The following is a 16,079-nucleotide window of genomic DNA, read 5'->3' as shown; positions in this document are numbered from 1 at the left end:
GCCCCCGCCCCCACCAAGCCCCGCCCCGAGCAGGCACCTCTCCAGGGACACACCCACGCCCGTCTAGGCTTGCGACCCTGGGCGGGGCTAGAGGGGCGGGGCCACTGGGCTCTAAGGTAATTTATGCAAGGGGCCTCAAAGCATTCTGGGAATAGACGTGCTTTGGGCCGTCCACAGGCCTCCTAGCCGCACTGTAATCTTGAGCTGGGTCATTCTAACTGAAAAACTGGGGTAAAAGTGGAGGAAGTGGGAAGAGCTGAGTGGGAGGAAACAGGGTATGTAAACTACGGGGAAAATAACTGGACTGCTTTGAGACACCAAGCCTATGTGGAAGCCATGTGAGAGTCATTGATTGGCACAGAGGGTGAGAATAGACTCAAGAACCTGATTCAGATCCACCCCCATCACCAGCCAGTTTTGTAATCTTGCATGAGTTTCCTAATTTGTGTTTCAGTTCCTTTGCCTGTGAAATGAGGATAATAGCACATCAAATAGGGATTTGGGGGAAGTCCCATGAAATACAGGAAATTCTGGAGTTGATAAATTCTAAGTTGCCCTTAGAGATGAGAGTATTAAACATAAACAGAACTTCACGGATACTTCGCTGTTCCCTGGACGTGTGGCGTGAGTTGTTAGGGCTTCCCTCATGGTATCCTTGCTCCTTAATTGAGGCCTAAGAGTCCCAGCGTTACAGTACCTGAAGAGGTTCAACTCCAGCCACCCCCACAAATGCTTACTCTCTGCTAGCTGCCATTTCCTCATGTAAAAAGAGTCTAGGAGTGCTTCCCAGAAGATGCATGCACATCACCAAGTACAGCACTGGGCAGATAGGGAATACTCTGTTACCTTTTGTTTTTATATCCATCCTCTAAGGCATATAGTCCCAAAGCTGCATCCTCTGAATATTCAGCATTGGATTTAATCTCTGCCCATCTGTTCTCCCATAGTGCTTTCTGTCTGCCAACACTGCAAAACTTGGCCCATTCTACTTTGTGTTTTACAGAGGCTGAGGTTTAGTCTGGTCTGTCTATTGTAAATTCTTGAGGCGGAGAACCTGTTTGGTTCACCTTTGTGCTTGCACAGTACCCAACACTGGGCTTTGCAAAGGGAGGTTTTACTAACCTTTACTTCAAGTGAGAGGCCCAGCTGAGGATTGTCAGTTAAAAAGTTAAAGACTTTTTTTTCCTCTTCTTTCTCCTGGGAGCTACCTGGTGTGATAGATTTTGCCCAACACAGACAGATCAGAAGAGCAGAAACATACTTTTTAAAGGGGGTGATAGGGATGAAATACTCTGAGTTACATCTCAGTACTTTGTTTTTTGTTATTTTTTAATTTTATGTTTATGAGTATATTGCCTCCATGTATGTAAGTGCACCCGTGTCATGCAGGACAGACAGACACTCATGCACCCCTCCCAGAAGTCAGAAGAGGGTGTCGGACCTCCTAGAACTGGAGTTACAGATGATTGTTAGCTGCCATGTGGGTGCTGGGAACTGAACCAGGGCCCTCAGCAAGAGGAGCCAGTGCTCTTAACCACTGAACCATCTCTCCAGCCCCAACCCTCTGTTTTTTGAGACAGAGTTTCAATATGTATTCCAGCCTGGTATCAAACTCTCCATCCTCCTGCTTTTGCCTCTCTAGTACTGGGATTACATGGTGTGCACCACCATACTTGGCAGATGGTGGTTCTGCCCTAAGCCTTGAGTGAGTAGGGGGTGGTGATGAGAGCAAAGATCAATGCTTATTAACTCATTTAGCAAGATTGGGACAGAGCCCTGATCACAGCATTTAGTCCTTGCCAGAGGATTCAAAATCTTGGCTTAGTAAATACCTGCCACATTTGCCTTTTTACGGAAGATCTACTAATTGCCTAGCATGGTGCTGGAGACTATGATATGAGACTTGACTATGATATGAAGTCAAGTGCTTTAGTTTGGTAGCTTATGACTCATAAACAGAGTGCATATAAATTTGTGAAACTTAGAACCAAGAAAAAGAAGGCATTTAAGTTCCAGAATATTTTGATGCAAATGACCTAAGGGTTTCTCTGGGATGTGCTCTCAACTAAATGATAGTAGAGGTGATCCCTTTTTAAAGGATTTACCTTCTAGAATATTGCATACAATTGGTACTCAGAAAAAAATGTTTCTTGTCTTGGGTTGGGATGTAGCTCAGTTGGTTGGTAGAGTGCTTCACTGATATGCATGAAGCCTGGGTTTGTTACATTTATTTATTGTATGTGTGAGTGTGTGTATGGGGGTGCCCCGGGGCACAGCTGTGCCATACATATGTATGGAGGACAGAGGACAACTTGAATGAGTTGGTTTTCTCCTTCTACCATGTGGGGCCTAGGGATTGAACTCAGGTCCTCAGACTTGGTAGCAAGGGCCTTTACCTGCTAAGGCATCTTGCCAGCTCCTCTGCCCATTTTTTAACTGAGTTGGTTTTTTTTTTGTTTTTTTTTTTTGTAGTTCTTTGTATATTCTAGATATTAATCCTCATCAGATATGACTGGCAAGGATGCTCTCTCATTCTGTAGGTTGCCTCTTAGTTAACTCTTTCCTTTTCTGTAATTTAATTTTATGAGGTCCCATTTGTTAATATTTGGCCTAATTTCCTGAGCTACTTGAGTTCCATTCAGAAATTCCTTACCCATGCCTGTATCTTGAAGTATTTTCCCTACTTATTCTTATACCAGTTTCAGAGTTTAAGGCCTTACATTAAAGTCTTTGATCCATTTGGAATTGATTTTTGTGCAGGTGAGGGTTGAGGATCTAACTTTATTTTTTTCACATGGATATTCAATTTTCCCAGCACCATTTGTTAAAGAGGGTGTCTTTTAACCAATGATTATATTTTTTGGCATCTTTCTAAAAACTCAAGTGTCTGTAGCAGTGTGCGTTTATATTTGGGTCCTCTGTTCCTTTGATCTGCCTGTCTGTTTTTGTGTCAGTACCATGCTCTTTTATCACTCTGGCTCTGTAGTATAACTTGAAATCAGATATGATGATGTATTCAGTATTACTCTTTGTGCTCAGGATTTTGACTATCAAAGGTTTTTTATGCTTCCAAATGAATGTTAAGATTATTTTCTCTATGTCTGCAAATGATGACATTGGTATTTTAATGGAAATTGCATTGAATCTGTAGATTGCTTTTGGAAAAATGACTATTTTCATGATATTATTCTTCCCATCCAGGAGCATGGGAGGTGTTCTCATCTTTTTTTTTTTTTTTTAGAAAAAAAAATCCTGCTTTTTTATATATCAAATAAATACAAGCTAAATATCATCTTATGTATATGTATACATATTTTTAAAAATTTTTATTGAATTTTTGTGTATTTCATACAGAAAATCATCTTTATACCCCCTTCCCCTTTGGTACCCTCCCATAACCTCCCCACTGGAGTTCATACATTCTGTCATTTGTGTTAAGACCTATCACGTCAAGTTAGTGTATCCAGATGTCCCTCAGTGCAACTGGGATCTAGTCAGCCTATCTAGAGTCCCTCCCTTTAAGATCAGCTCTTCCTCACCTAAGATTGTGGCCTGCTGTTCCTTTTTACAGTTCTGTGCTGGGTTTTTGTCTGCTTAAGTTTTCATGGGTCTTGTGCACACTGACACCATTGCTGTAGGTTCATATGAGAAGAGTCCCAGGTGCCTGTAGTACTATATCTGTATGGTCATGCACCTCCTCCCCTGAATCTTTTACAATCTTCCCACCTCCTCTTCCACAATGGTCCCTGAGCCCTGGGTGGGTAAATTTTAATATAGGAGTCTTATCCAAGGACTCACACTCTGAACTCTTATTCTCTGGGTTTGGGCCATTTGTGACCTTTTACATTCCTGGCCCTCTGTTGCATGGGGGAGCTTCATTGATGAGAGCTGAAAGATGCATTAGTGTTCTCTTTATCCCTTGTTCTATGTTCCATGAGCCTTAGGTGTAGAGAGGTTGCATCCTAGATATGCCACTTAGGCTTGGGCAATTCACAGTCTCTGTGTGTGACCAGTTGTGGAAGTCTGAAATTATTTCTGTCTCTTGAAAAAGAAGCTTCTTTGATGGGTGGTGGCTGAGATACTTGTCTATAAAGTTAAGGATCCATATTTTGAACATAGTAAGAAATTACGTTTGTCTAGGATGCGACAGTCTTGGAGTTTTCTCTAAGATCTATGACCTCTCCAGCTATGTGTATTTGACTAGGTTTACAGTACCACACATGAGTTTCCTCCTATTGAGTGGGCTTTAAGTCCAATTAGGTAGCTGTTGCTTACCCCCAAGATAAAAGTGCCACTACTGCACTAATGTCGTTTGCTATGCTGGTCATCAATGTGGTTTTTAGGCCTTGAAGCTGGGGTTGGACCACTGATTGATGTTCTCCCTTAGCAGCTTGTGCAGTGCTCTCCAAGCTATGAGAGCTAGCCTTCAAGGGGAGGTGGCTTCCAGTTCCAGCTCTGTTGCTCCAAATCCTGTGTCCAAAGTATGTCCTGTCTTCAGCAATAGGGAGTCTTACCATCAAGTTATGGGAGGCAATCAAGGATGGTGGCAATAGCCTTTGTAATTTTGGGAGTCTCTTGGACTACTGTCTCCCAATTGGCTGGTTCCTCCAATGGTCAGGGCCTGACATGGGCAGAAAGTAGGAAGCAAAGCCGGGAGCTATCTTGGGATGGAAGCCAGGAGCCACCGGTAAAGCATGATGGTGTAGGAAGCTTGCAGCCAGCACAGAAACTCAAAGACAGAATGGACTGACTCCCTGTGGACCTGGGGCAAGATTGCTGGTCCTGGAGGTGTGAGCGAATGCAGGGCTATGGGCGTGGCATGGTCTGCTAAGGCGGGCTCTGAGTGGCAGTGGCTCCGGGCTAGGCACTGGGTACTCAATTCCTTTGTATGTTAATAAACTCACATAAAATATATGGTTTGTCTGACCGTAAACAAGACACCCAGAGAGAATTTGGGCCACAACTACCCTAACAACTTGAAGGTTTCTCCTGTCTGGCACTGTTCCTTGTTATGTAGTCTTCAGCTGTGTCTTCTTCAATTTCTTTCTTGAGTGTTTTAAAGTTTCTAGTACAGAAGTCATTTATTTCTTTGGTTAGGTTTAACCCAAGGTATTTTATTTATTTAAGACAATTTTAAATGGGAGTTTCTCTGATTTCTTCCTCAGTATGTTTGTCATTGGTATATAGGAAGGTTTCTGATTTTGTTAATGTTAATTCATCCTTCCACTTGTATGAAAGTATTCATCAGTTCTAAGATTTTTCTGGTAGAGTCTTTAGGATCTCTATGTACAGAATTATATATATAAACAAGGATACTTTGACTTCTTCCTTTCCTGTTTGCATCCTTTTTATTTGTTCCTGTCTTATTGCTCTAGCTAAGACTTCCAGTCTGGTACTGAATAAGAGAAAGTGGAAACCCTTGTCTTGTTCTTGATTTTAGTGGAAATCAAGAAAAATTTAAAATATATTTTATTTGTTGTTATTTTATGTGTATGAATGTATTTCCTGCTGTGTAAGTGCACCCATGTCCTGCAATGCCCATGGAGGTCAGAAGAAGGTGTTCGATCCTCTGGACCTGGAGTTACAGATGGTTGTTAGCTGCCATGTGGGTACTAAGAACTGAATCCAGGTCCTCTGCAAGAGCAGCCAGTGCTTTTAACCACTGAGCCATCTCTCCAGCCTCTCTAGAAATTTGACATCATTATGGCATCCAGGCCATGATAGTTGGATTATTTTTTTGTGCCTACTTATTTTAACAAGAATAAATTTCTATTTTATTTTACAAAAGCACTGACCTACAATAAATTGGAAATTGACAACCACAGTAAACATGTTGGTTCTTCACTAGGGTCAGTGCAAAGAGCATTACCTTCAACGGTATCCCTGGAAAGTGGGCAGTTTCTAAGCTGCCTGTCACTGTGTAGACCAGGCTGGCTTTGAACTCACAGAGATCCGCCTGCCTCTGCCTCCCGAGTGCTGGGATTAAAGGCGTGTGCCACCACACCCGGCTAACAGCTTCTTTCTTGTCTTCTCTCTCCATCTTTTATTCCTTCCTGGAGCTCAACTCTGGCAGAAGGCTGTCATGTTAGTATCTTATGAGAGGCTCATGTGTCAAGGCTTTGGTATCTGTCACTGGCCAACAGATGGTGTGACTCTGAGACCACCAAAAGCCAAAGTGAGCTTGGAAGTGTGAGGTGACTGTGACTTCTTGATCACAGCCTTGTGAGAGAACATTCCTATTCTCTGGATTCAGGACCCAGAACTGAGTCTAAGGTAATACATGTTGTTTCAAGTCATTGCATTTTGGGGATAGTATGTTATGTTTGTGTATAACAAACATATCTGTAGATCTCAATATGTCCTGTGTTAGAGGGAATGTCAAATAGAGAAGGAACTAAATGCACACCTGCAATGATGTTGTATAGTTAGTGATAAACTCAATGAGTAATTTATAGCTATGAAGTAACATTACATCAGTACATTCTGTTCCCTCAGTACAATTATCTGGCTTAATCCCCTAAATATAAAATTATAATTTGGCATGAAGACAGTCACTAAAACTTAGGCACTTCTAGATGATCTGAGGTGAGCACACTATTGATAAGGATAAGAACTCCACCCCGACCCCATGATGATCCTAACTGGGGCTGGAGAAACCCTGGGTATGAAGGCAATCAGACTTCATAGCAGCAGGCTGCCATTTGACATCTGACATCCCCAGTCAGACTGAGCTCTTGTCAACAGAAGAAAACAAGGTCAAACCCACAGGCACTGGGTTGGGGGGTGAGGGGGTGAGGGGGTTGGGGGGTTTTGTTCAATTTTTCTTCAATTTTATTGCAACTTCCATTGCAATATTGGGTGGTGGAAAGAGTAGATAGAGCCCCTCCCCCTCAGACTTTAATGGACTTTCTATTTCCCCAGCCCAGTTTCATAGTGCTCTCCTGATTGGCACCATTTTGCACCTCATTTGCATGAAAACCCTCCCAGCCAATCAGAGTGCTCTAAGTTCTATATAACTGGATGTGTGAGTTTTAGACAGATGGACTCACAGGCTTGATTGAGGAACGAGAAGGAAGATTTCAGAGTTCAACTCTCAGCCAAACTGGCTCTTGGCAAGTCCAGCTCTTAGCTGGCTCCTGGCTCTGGTAGGGGCACAGCTCCAGGATGATCTTTGAAGATTACTCCTGAGACTTGCCAGAGACAGACCTGTTGGAGATGTGCTCAGGTGAGGGAACACACTTGAGTTCCTACTGCTCCTACTCCAAGAGATGCGGCACTGACTTCTCATGCAGGAAATTTGTTCCTGCTTCAGGGGTCACTGCTTCTACTCAGGATCCACCAGTCCTGCCATTTCTACTGCAGCCTTCAAGACCCACTGCTTTAGCTGCTAGCAGGGGGACTTGCCCATCTTCAAGACCTTGCCAGGGAAGGGAGACCTGCTCTCTACAGAACTGTTTACAATGGATCGCTCTAGGTTGGCATCCTAAAACCCTCTGAGAGCTTGAACCAGCAACGCTTGCCAGCAGGCTCTCAGTTGGCCCAGGGAAGCCTGCCAGTGGCACAGAGCTGTAACACTCACAGCCTCTTGAGGTTTTCTACTTTCCCATTTAGATTTTTCTTTCCCATTTGAATTACTTCCCTGTGGAAAATAAAGTTCCTTTTTTTTCACTGTCTGTCCACTCCATTTTTGGAGGGAGGATAACACAAAAACCTAAAATAGGAGACTCTACGTCTCACTATGATAATTTCTTGTTACCATCTAAATAGGAAGATTTTTTTGCTCGCCTAGTGCCCCTGACAACAAATGTGTGGGGTTCCCACACAAATTTATTCTTCGATACCCTGGGGGACACCAACTGAATGCCTTACAAGTCAGTAAGTTCACAACACTTCTTGGGTTAAAACTCAGACAAGACTGTCCTCACTTCAGATACCAATATCCAATCTATTCCCCACACTTCTGATTGATGGGCCAAAATAGGGGATTCCCATTGAAGTGGTTGGTGGAGGCCATCTCCTATCTCCAGCCAAGTTCTTGCCTAATCTTATATGGGTAAAACAATTTAAAGCAGATTGCCACGTGGAATTTAAATGAAACAGGTTTGAACTCTCAGCATCAGTGGGATGCTAGCTGAGCAAATCTGCAGGTCACCTTTGGGAGCTACAAGTCTCCAGCAGCTCTCGAAGGCTGGTGTTGCAGGTGTCTGGGACAGCAGGTCCTGGAGGCTGGCAGTAGCTGCCTGGAAATTTTCGTTTTTGCAGCCCAGACTTGGAGGTTGAGGTAGGAACCAGTGCCACTGCTGCAGCTGCTGTTTGAGTCCTGGAGGCTGACTCTAGTTTTCTGCCCAGGCCTCAGAAGCCTCAGATGCAGGGAGCTTCGGAGAGCCTGTCCCTGGAGAGTCTTGAGGCAATTTTCCTTCTCTGAGGAGTTAGTCTTTCCCTGGAGAGTCTGGAAGGCAACTCTGCTGAGAGTCGAGGCTCTGAAAGCTTCAGGCTTCATCCCCTGAGGAGTTCCCTGAGGGCACAGCTCACACAGCAGCCTTGGCTTTGCACCTCCAGCACACCCGAATTTATGGAGTGGCCAGCTGGGCCCTGATTGGTTGAATGTGGGAAGGTGTCAAACAGAACCAATCTGGGAAGAACTGGCAAATCTGGTGGGGGCGGCAAGGAAGAATCTTGAGCCCACCAAAAGTTGACAGAAGTCCCCAACTAGGTCCGCTGACCTGTTTCTGAAGCGATGTGGAAATAGAAAGTTTACAACTGTTTCTGGTTGCTAAGGCAACCATTGCGATCCCCCTGCTGATGCTCGGTGCTTCCTTCAGCCAAGGGTTTCCTCCTGCCAGATTTTTTTTCTTTTTGCTGCTACTGCTGCCTTGCTAAGGGCTATCGGCTATGGGGCCTTCCTGCTCTCTAGGGCTTTTTTGCCATTGGGACTGGAGTCTGCTGCCAGAAATCTCAGTATGGGGGAAGGGGACCCACCTACCTTCACCACCAGGACTCCCTCCTGAGGTTCTATAATTTTCTAGAATGGCTAGGGAAAAAAGCCCTGGGAAACATTTACTCCTCTTTACCACTTTATTATAAAGGACACAGTAAGTGGGAAAGATGCACGAAAGAGGGGACAGAGCTTCCACGGCTCTTCTGACCACCGCCCTCTCAGTATCCAATAGTCAAGAATAATCTCCGGCCCGGTCCTTTTGGGTTTCTATGAAGGGTTTATTTCCAAGGTGTGATTGATCACGTTAGTGAGCATTGGTGATGGAACACAAGCTCAATCCTCATTTTTCTACCCCGCAGTTGGAGGATGTGAGAAAATAGGAAATGGGGATAGGGGTTGCAAGTGCCAACGCTCTGATTAGATGGTTATCCTCCAGGCAACCAGCTCCCCATCCCTGAAGGCTTTTCAAAGGTTACATGAATATAAATGCAGGTGTAGTTGACAGGGGCTTGCTCTTGAGAACAAGGGTGCTCTTTTCACCCTTATTTCACAAAAGGAGACAGGCACAAGATCCAAGCTTCACAGCAGAAGTTGATCCTGCCCCCCATCTCTAGAAAGTTACAAGGACTTCCAGCTTTGTGGAGGGGAGCCAGGGATGAACATGAAGAATATATTTTTTATTATCGCTCAAGGTCACATCATCTATCTAAAATCAACAGAAAGAAGAATCAAACCCATCATTTTTCTTATAGAAAGTTTCTGTTAATACCCACAGGAAGTTTAAATTTGTGGTAGTAATCCTAGGATTATGCATAAAAGCTTATGAGGGTCCAAGACACAGTTTATGTTGTAACATGTGGGAGGAAGAATCAGGAATAGCTGGATTCAAAATAGGCACTGGGGGGCTGGAGAGATGGCTCAGTGGTTAAGAGCACTGACTGTTGTTGCAGAGGACCCGGGTTCGATTCCCAGCACCCACATGGTAGTTACCAACTGTCCTTAACTCCAGTTCCAGGGGAATCCGAAACCCTCTCCTGACCTCCTCAGCATTGTATGACACAGGTGCACTCACATACATGCAGACAATACACTCATACACATAAAATAAAAATGATAAAATATTTAAAAAGCAAAACAAAACAAGCACTGGAAGCTAATGGCTGCTGCTGTGGAGATATTTCATCAAAGGCCTTTGGAAAAGAGAATTTGTATATGAATGGCCTACTTCGCTGGCTAGTACCACTCTTGTGATAGTGATTCAACTGATAGCTTAATGAAGAAGTCTGTGCTTTTATTCCCTATCAGTCAAATTTCCTGAACTCTTGATAGCTGCTTTTGACACTAGGATGATGTTGATCACTGTCTATGAACCTATGCACAGCAGATAGAAACTATGATGTACTGAGCCCTGTTCTGTGCTAGGCTTTCCCATTCAGCTTCCCGTTTACTCCTCCCAGCAGCTCTCTGAGGTACAGACTGCATCTATTTTTAAAAAGGTGTTTTATTTATTATCGTTGTGTGTATATTTATGTGTGTGTGTGTGTGTGTGTGTGTGCACATGCAGGCACATACATGCCATGGTGTGTGTATAGAAATCAGAAGACAACTTTTGTGAGTCAGTTCTCTCCTTTTGCCTTGGTGAGGCAGGGTCTCATCTGTTATTAATGCTGTACTTTGTACTCCAGGCTAGTTGGCCCACAAACATTTGGGTAAGTCTTCTGGGGATCAGACTTAGGTTGTCAGGGTACAGGGCAAGCACTTTTACTGCTGAGCCATCTCTCCAACCCCTTAAACATTTTAAATTTTACTTATTTATTTATTTGGGGGTGTATGTTCGTGTGTACGTGCATGTGCACGTGTGTGTGCATGTGTGTAGAGTTCAGAGGACAACTTTCTTTCTTTTTTTTTTTTTTGGTCTTTTTGAGACAGGGTCTCCTTGTAGCCCCAGCTGTTCTGGAACTCACTATGTAGACCAGGCTGGCCTTGAACTCACAATCTGCCTGCCTCTGCCTCCCCAGTGCTGGGATTAAAGGCATGTGCCACCACACCTGGCCTCAGAGGACAATTTTCGAGAATCAGTTCTCTCCTTCCATGTAGGTTCCAGGGATAGAACTCAGGTCATCAGGCTTGACATGTGCCTTTTCCCCAGCAGCTATCTCATCAACCCTCTCACAGCTTTTGAAAGTGTAAAACCTGTCAAAGTCTTCCTTTGCAAAGCTTCAGGACAGTAAAATCTTCAGGTTTGAGTATGAAATGTCTCCCACAGGGTGGTGTGTTGAATAATTGGTCACCAGCTGGTGGTGCTGTTTTGGGGGCAGTGTTAACCTTAGGAGGTCCTGGCTGGAAGGGAGTAGTAGGTCACTAGAGGAAGGTTATACCTGGTTGGTCCTGGTCCCTTCCTCTCTCTGCTTCCTGCCTGTCAGGAAGTAAGTAGTTTCCACTTCATGTGCCTGCTGTGATGTTCTGTCTTGGCACAGTCCCTGAATCAGTGGAGCTGAGGACCATGTACTGAAATCCCTGACACTGTGAGCCACAAGAAACCGTCCCTCCTTTGCGTTCTGTATGTCAGATATTTTGAGCCACTGACAAAAAAGTCTAACACATGAAATACTGGTTATGAAATATTCCATACCACGCCCCTTTTTCTTGATCTTTTGTGCGAAATAACTCATCTTGCATTGAGTATGCCTTCCTTTGTTGCTTGGCTCTTTGGGGATTGCTTCATAATTTTGATTCCTGTTGAGCAATGCAGCTTCATTCACCATCAGGAACACATCATCAATCACCCACTGGCAACAGCCATTAGGATACAAAGATGACCAAGACAAGACCTTGCAGTCTTATTTTTAATTTTTAAAATTTATTATTTTATGTGTATGTGTGTATTGCCTGCATGTAGGTAAGTGCACCTGTGTTGTGCAGTGCCTGTGGAGGACAGAAGAGGCTGTCGGATCCCCTGGAACTGGAGTTACAGACAGTCGTTAGCTGCCATGTCGGTGCTGGGATTCGAACCTAGGTCTTCTGCAAGTACAACCAGTGTTCTTAACTGCTGAGCCATCTCTCCAGACCCCCTTGCAGTCTTATTAGAGAAACAAGACAGGCACAGGTGAAGGCACACCATTCCACTGATGTGGAATGGAGAGTGACTTTTTTTTCTGAGGCAGGGTCTCACCATGTAGCCCTGGCTGACCTGGAATTCCCTGTTGTATTAGTTGCTTTTCTGTTGTTGTGATAGAAACACTGACCTGAGCAACATATAGAAAGAAGAATTTATTTGAGCTTATGGTTCCAGGGGAATTACAGTCGTCATGGCAGGGAGGCATGGTGGCTGGAGGTGGCTGGAGCAGGAGCAACAGAAGCTAAGCTCTCACATCATCACGCAGGCACAGGAAGCAAGAGAGCGACTGGAGATCTGGCAAGGTCTCAGATGGCTAACTCTAGTGAAAATTTTCTTCTTGCATATGTCACAGTCCAAAGATGGGTGTAGGGTAGAAAGTCAGTATTCCTCGGGTTATTTAGGGTCAGAAGCCCTTTTTCATTGTGACTTTGCCCTCCTCTAGAGACCCAGAGTCCTTTCTATTCACCTGGTTAATAGTATATCAAATATGGGAGACTGTTATGCTTGTCTGACATGCAGAGCCCTGGGTTTTAGTCTCAGCATTGCTCCCTTCCCCAAAGAAGAAGATAATGTGAAAGTGGAAGCAGATTGGTGTGATGTGCCCACAAGCCAAGAAATGCTGGAAGCCACCAGCATCTGGAAGGGACAAAGAAAGATCCCACTGTAGAACTTTAAGAGGGTGTGTAGACCTGTTGGCACCTTGAGTTCAGAATTCTGGTACCTGGAACTATGTGACAAAACATTTCTGTTGTCCTAAGCCACAAAGGCTTTGATCATTTGTTATAGTGTTCCTGAGAACTGATACAGATATGCTTTTAATTTTCCTTCTGCTTGTCATATAAGAACTATTTTGGGGCTCAGTGGCTAAGAGCACTAGCTGGTCTTGCAGAGAACCTGGGTTCAGTTCCCAGCATTCATGTGGCAGCTAACAGCTGTCAGTAACTGTAGTTCCAAGGGATCCAACGCCTTCTTCTGGCCTCCATGGGCATTTCACACACATGTGCTTACATACATGCAAGCAAAACACTCATACATATAAAAGCCAAGACATTAAAGATTTTTGGAGCCTCCAGCAAATGAGACACAGGCTGCTGAGCAGGCAGACACTGGGCAAGTGCAAATGAACCCTTGATCCCAAGGACATTTTATAGGAAATCACACAAAGGTGGCTTCTTGGCAAAACTGGTTATATAACAGATTACATCACTGTTTACTTTTGGGGTCCCTGGATATCCAGTCATTTTGTGCTGACTTAGCCCTCCAGATGTGTAGCAGAGCCATCTTGGCTCATGCAAGAAGTCCTTATTAGTGCCGTGTTGTCTAAGCCTAAACAGGCCCCCTATGATTCTCTACACAGTTAATAAAGCCAGAGGAAACAGGACTCCTTTCCTGAGTAAAGCCTGGGTTGCTGTGGGCACCCCTGGGCTGGTGGCAGCCTGGGATCCAGGCATGGCAGGGAGGTTGCTGAACTGGGAGTTGAACTGGACACAGCAGAGGCCCACACTTTCCATGGAGGGGTGAGGTAGGCTGAGCTCTGCTCAGATGGGTGGTGGCTTGTCTGAGGAGACTCCTCAGACAGATGGATCCTTGTCTTGCCCCTCTCCTCTCACCTACAGGAAGATCCCAGCAAAATGCTCCTTCAGGCTTCTTTCAGAGAACTTAATTAAATGCTGCTTGTGATTTATTTTTAGAAATAGAAAATAACAGTTTTCCTTATGATTATAGATTATTTGCTCAGCGTATATCACAAACTACAGGGAAGAAACAAGAAATTACTATCACCTAGAATTCTACTAGAATTCTACCATGTCCAGGTAATTTCTTCTTCTTTTTTTTTCTAAAAATATTTTATTTATTTATTTATTTATTTATTTGTGTGTGTACTTGTGTGTCTCTATTTATGTGTATGCGTGTATTGCCTGCATGTAGGTAAGTGCACCCATGTCATGCAATGCCCACGGAGGACAGAAGAGGCTATAGGATCCCCTGGAACTGGAGTTATAAACAGTTGTTAGCTGCCATGTGGATGCTGTGATTCAAACCCAGGTCTTCTGCAAGAACATCCAGTGTTCTTAACTGCTGAGCCATCTCTCCAACCCATCTTCTTTTTAATATTTACCTGTACATATACTTATTATTTTGTAAAACTAATTTTCATAATAATTAGCCCAGAGTGGTCTTGAACTTATGATTGTCCTGTCTGTGCTTCTCAAGTGCTGGGATTATAGGCACATGCCATATAATTTTTATTAAAAAATTTTACTTTGTAACAGATTTTTAAATTACATTTTACTTATTGTGTATGCACATGTATATGGGTGCTGTGGAGGCTGTGGTGGTCAGAGGACAACCTGTGAGAGACAGTTCTCTCCTTCCATCATGAGGCTCCCAGGGACTGAACTCAGGTTGTCAGGCTTGGCAGCAGGTACCTTTACCCACTGAGCCGCCTTGCCAGCCTAGATTTATACTTTTAAATAGTTACTTAAAAATTACCAACAACAAAAACCTCTTATGGTGGTATGGTAACACTAGCCTGTAATCCTATCACTTGGGAGGCTGAAGTAGAATTGTTGAGTGTTAAAAGTTAGCTCAGGCTACATAGCATCCCAGGCCCACCAGGGCTACACTAGGATACAGAGTTCTCACCTGTCTCAACAAACAAACAAACAAACAAACAAACATACATACATACAAATAAACCACCCCCCTTAAAAATTTACATTATTTTAAATTATGTGCATGTGTATCTGTATGGGGTATGTGCACATGAGTGTAGGTGCCCACAGAGGTGAGAAAAGGGTGTTGGATCCCCTGGAGCTGGAGTTACAAGTGGTCACAAGCTGCTCAATATGGATGCTGGGATCTGAACTCGGGTCTTCTGCATGAGCAGAATGTGGTCTTAACCACTTAAAGTATTTAGAAGCAATAAGGGCAGATGATAAAATGGCTCTCCTACACTGTTGGTGGCTGGTAAACCAGTACAATCACATGGGTAGAATTTGGACTGTCACAACCCATTGAGTCTGAAGTCTCTCATCAGGAAATTCAGCCTTCAATTATAGTCCCACATGGATTCAGAGACACAGGGATAGATGCATGTGGAATGAACATGGATCTGTTCATTAGAGAATTTTTTATAATAACAAATGGTTGGAAACAACTTCTTTTAAGGTCTACCTATATACCTATGAATTAGTACATAACTTTTCAAAGAATAGCTAAGATGCCAGACATGGCGGTTGTGTTGGATAGCTTTAGTTGTCAACTTGACAGACCCGAGGAGATCGAGCCTCAATTGGCAATTGCTTCCATTGGACTGGCTTGTGGTCACATCTGTGGGGTATTTTCTTGATTGTTGAGTGATGTAGGAAGGCCCAGCCCACTGTGGGCAGTGCCACACCTGGGCAGCTGTCGTGTGTTGTATAAGAAAGCAGGCTGAGCACAGGCCAAGGGAGCAGCCCCTCCATGGTCTGTGCCCCAGGTTCCTGCCTTGGCTTCCCTTGATAATTAACCATGCTATAAGCCAAATAAACCCTTTCCTCTTCAAGTTGGTTTTGGTCAAACTGTTTTTATGACAACAATAGAAAGAAACTAAAATAGTAGTAGATATTTGTAACCCCAGCATTTTATCCTCAGCTATATAGTGAGTTTGAGATGGCTCAGCAGGTAAAATCACTTGTCTGCTGTGTCAACCCTGAGTTCACTCTCTGGAACCTACAGAGTAGAAGGAGAACCAACACCAGCAATTTGTGTCCCCTGACCTACACACACATACATACATACACACACACACACACATACACACATACACACACATACACACTTTCAATTGCAGACACACACACACATATACACACACAGATACATACATAGACACACATATACACACACATACACACATACACACATTCACACACACATATACACACATACACACTTACACACACACACACATACACACACACACACACACACACACACACTCACACATACACACACATATACACACACATACAGACAAAC

Source organism: Nannospalax galili, unplaced genomic scaffold (genome assembly GCF_000622305.1).
Source record: "Nannospalax galili isolate Female #2095 unplaced genomic scaffold, S.galili_v1.0 scaffold158, whole genome shotgun sequence".
Taxonomy (NCBI): Eukaryota; Metazoa; Chordata; class Mammalia; order Rodentia; family Spalacidae; genus Nannospalax; species Nannospalax galili.
The sequence above is the reverse complement of the archived record's forward strand: the minus strand, read 5'-3'. Positions refer to the sequence as shown.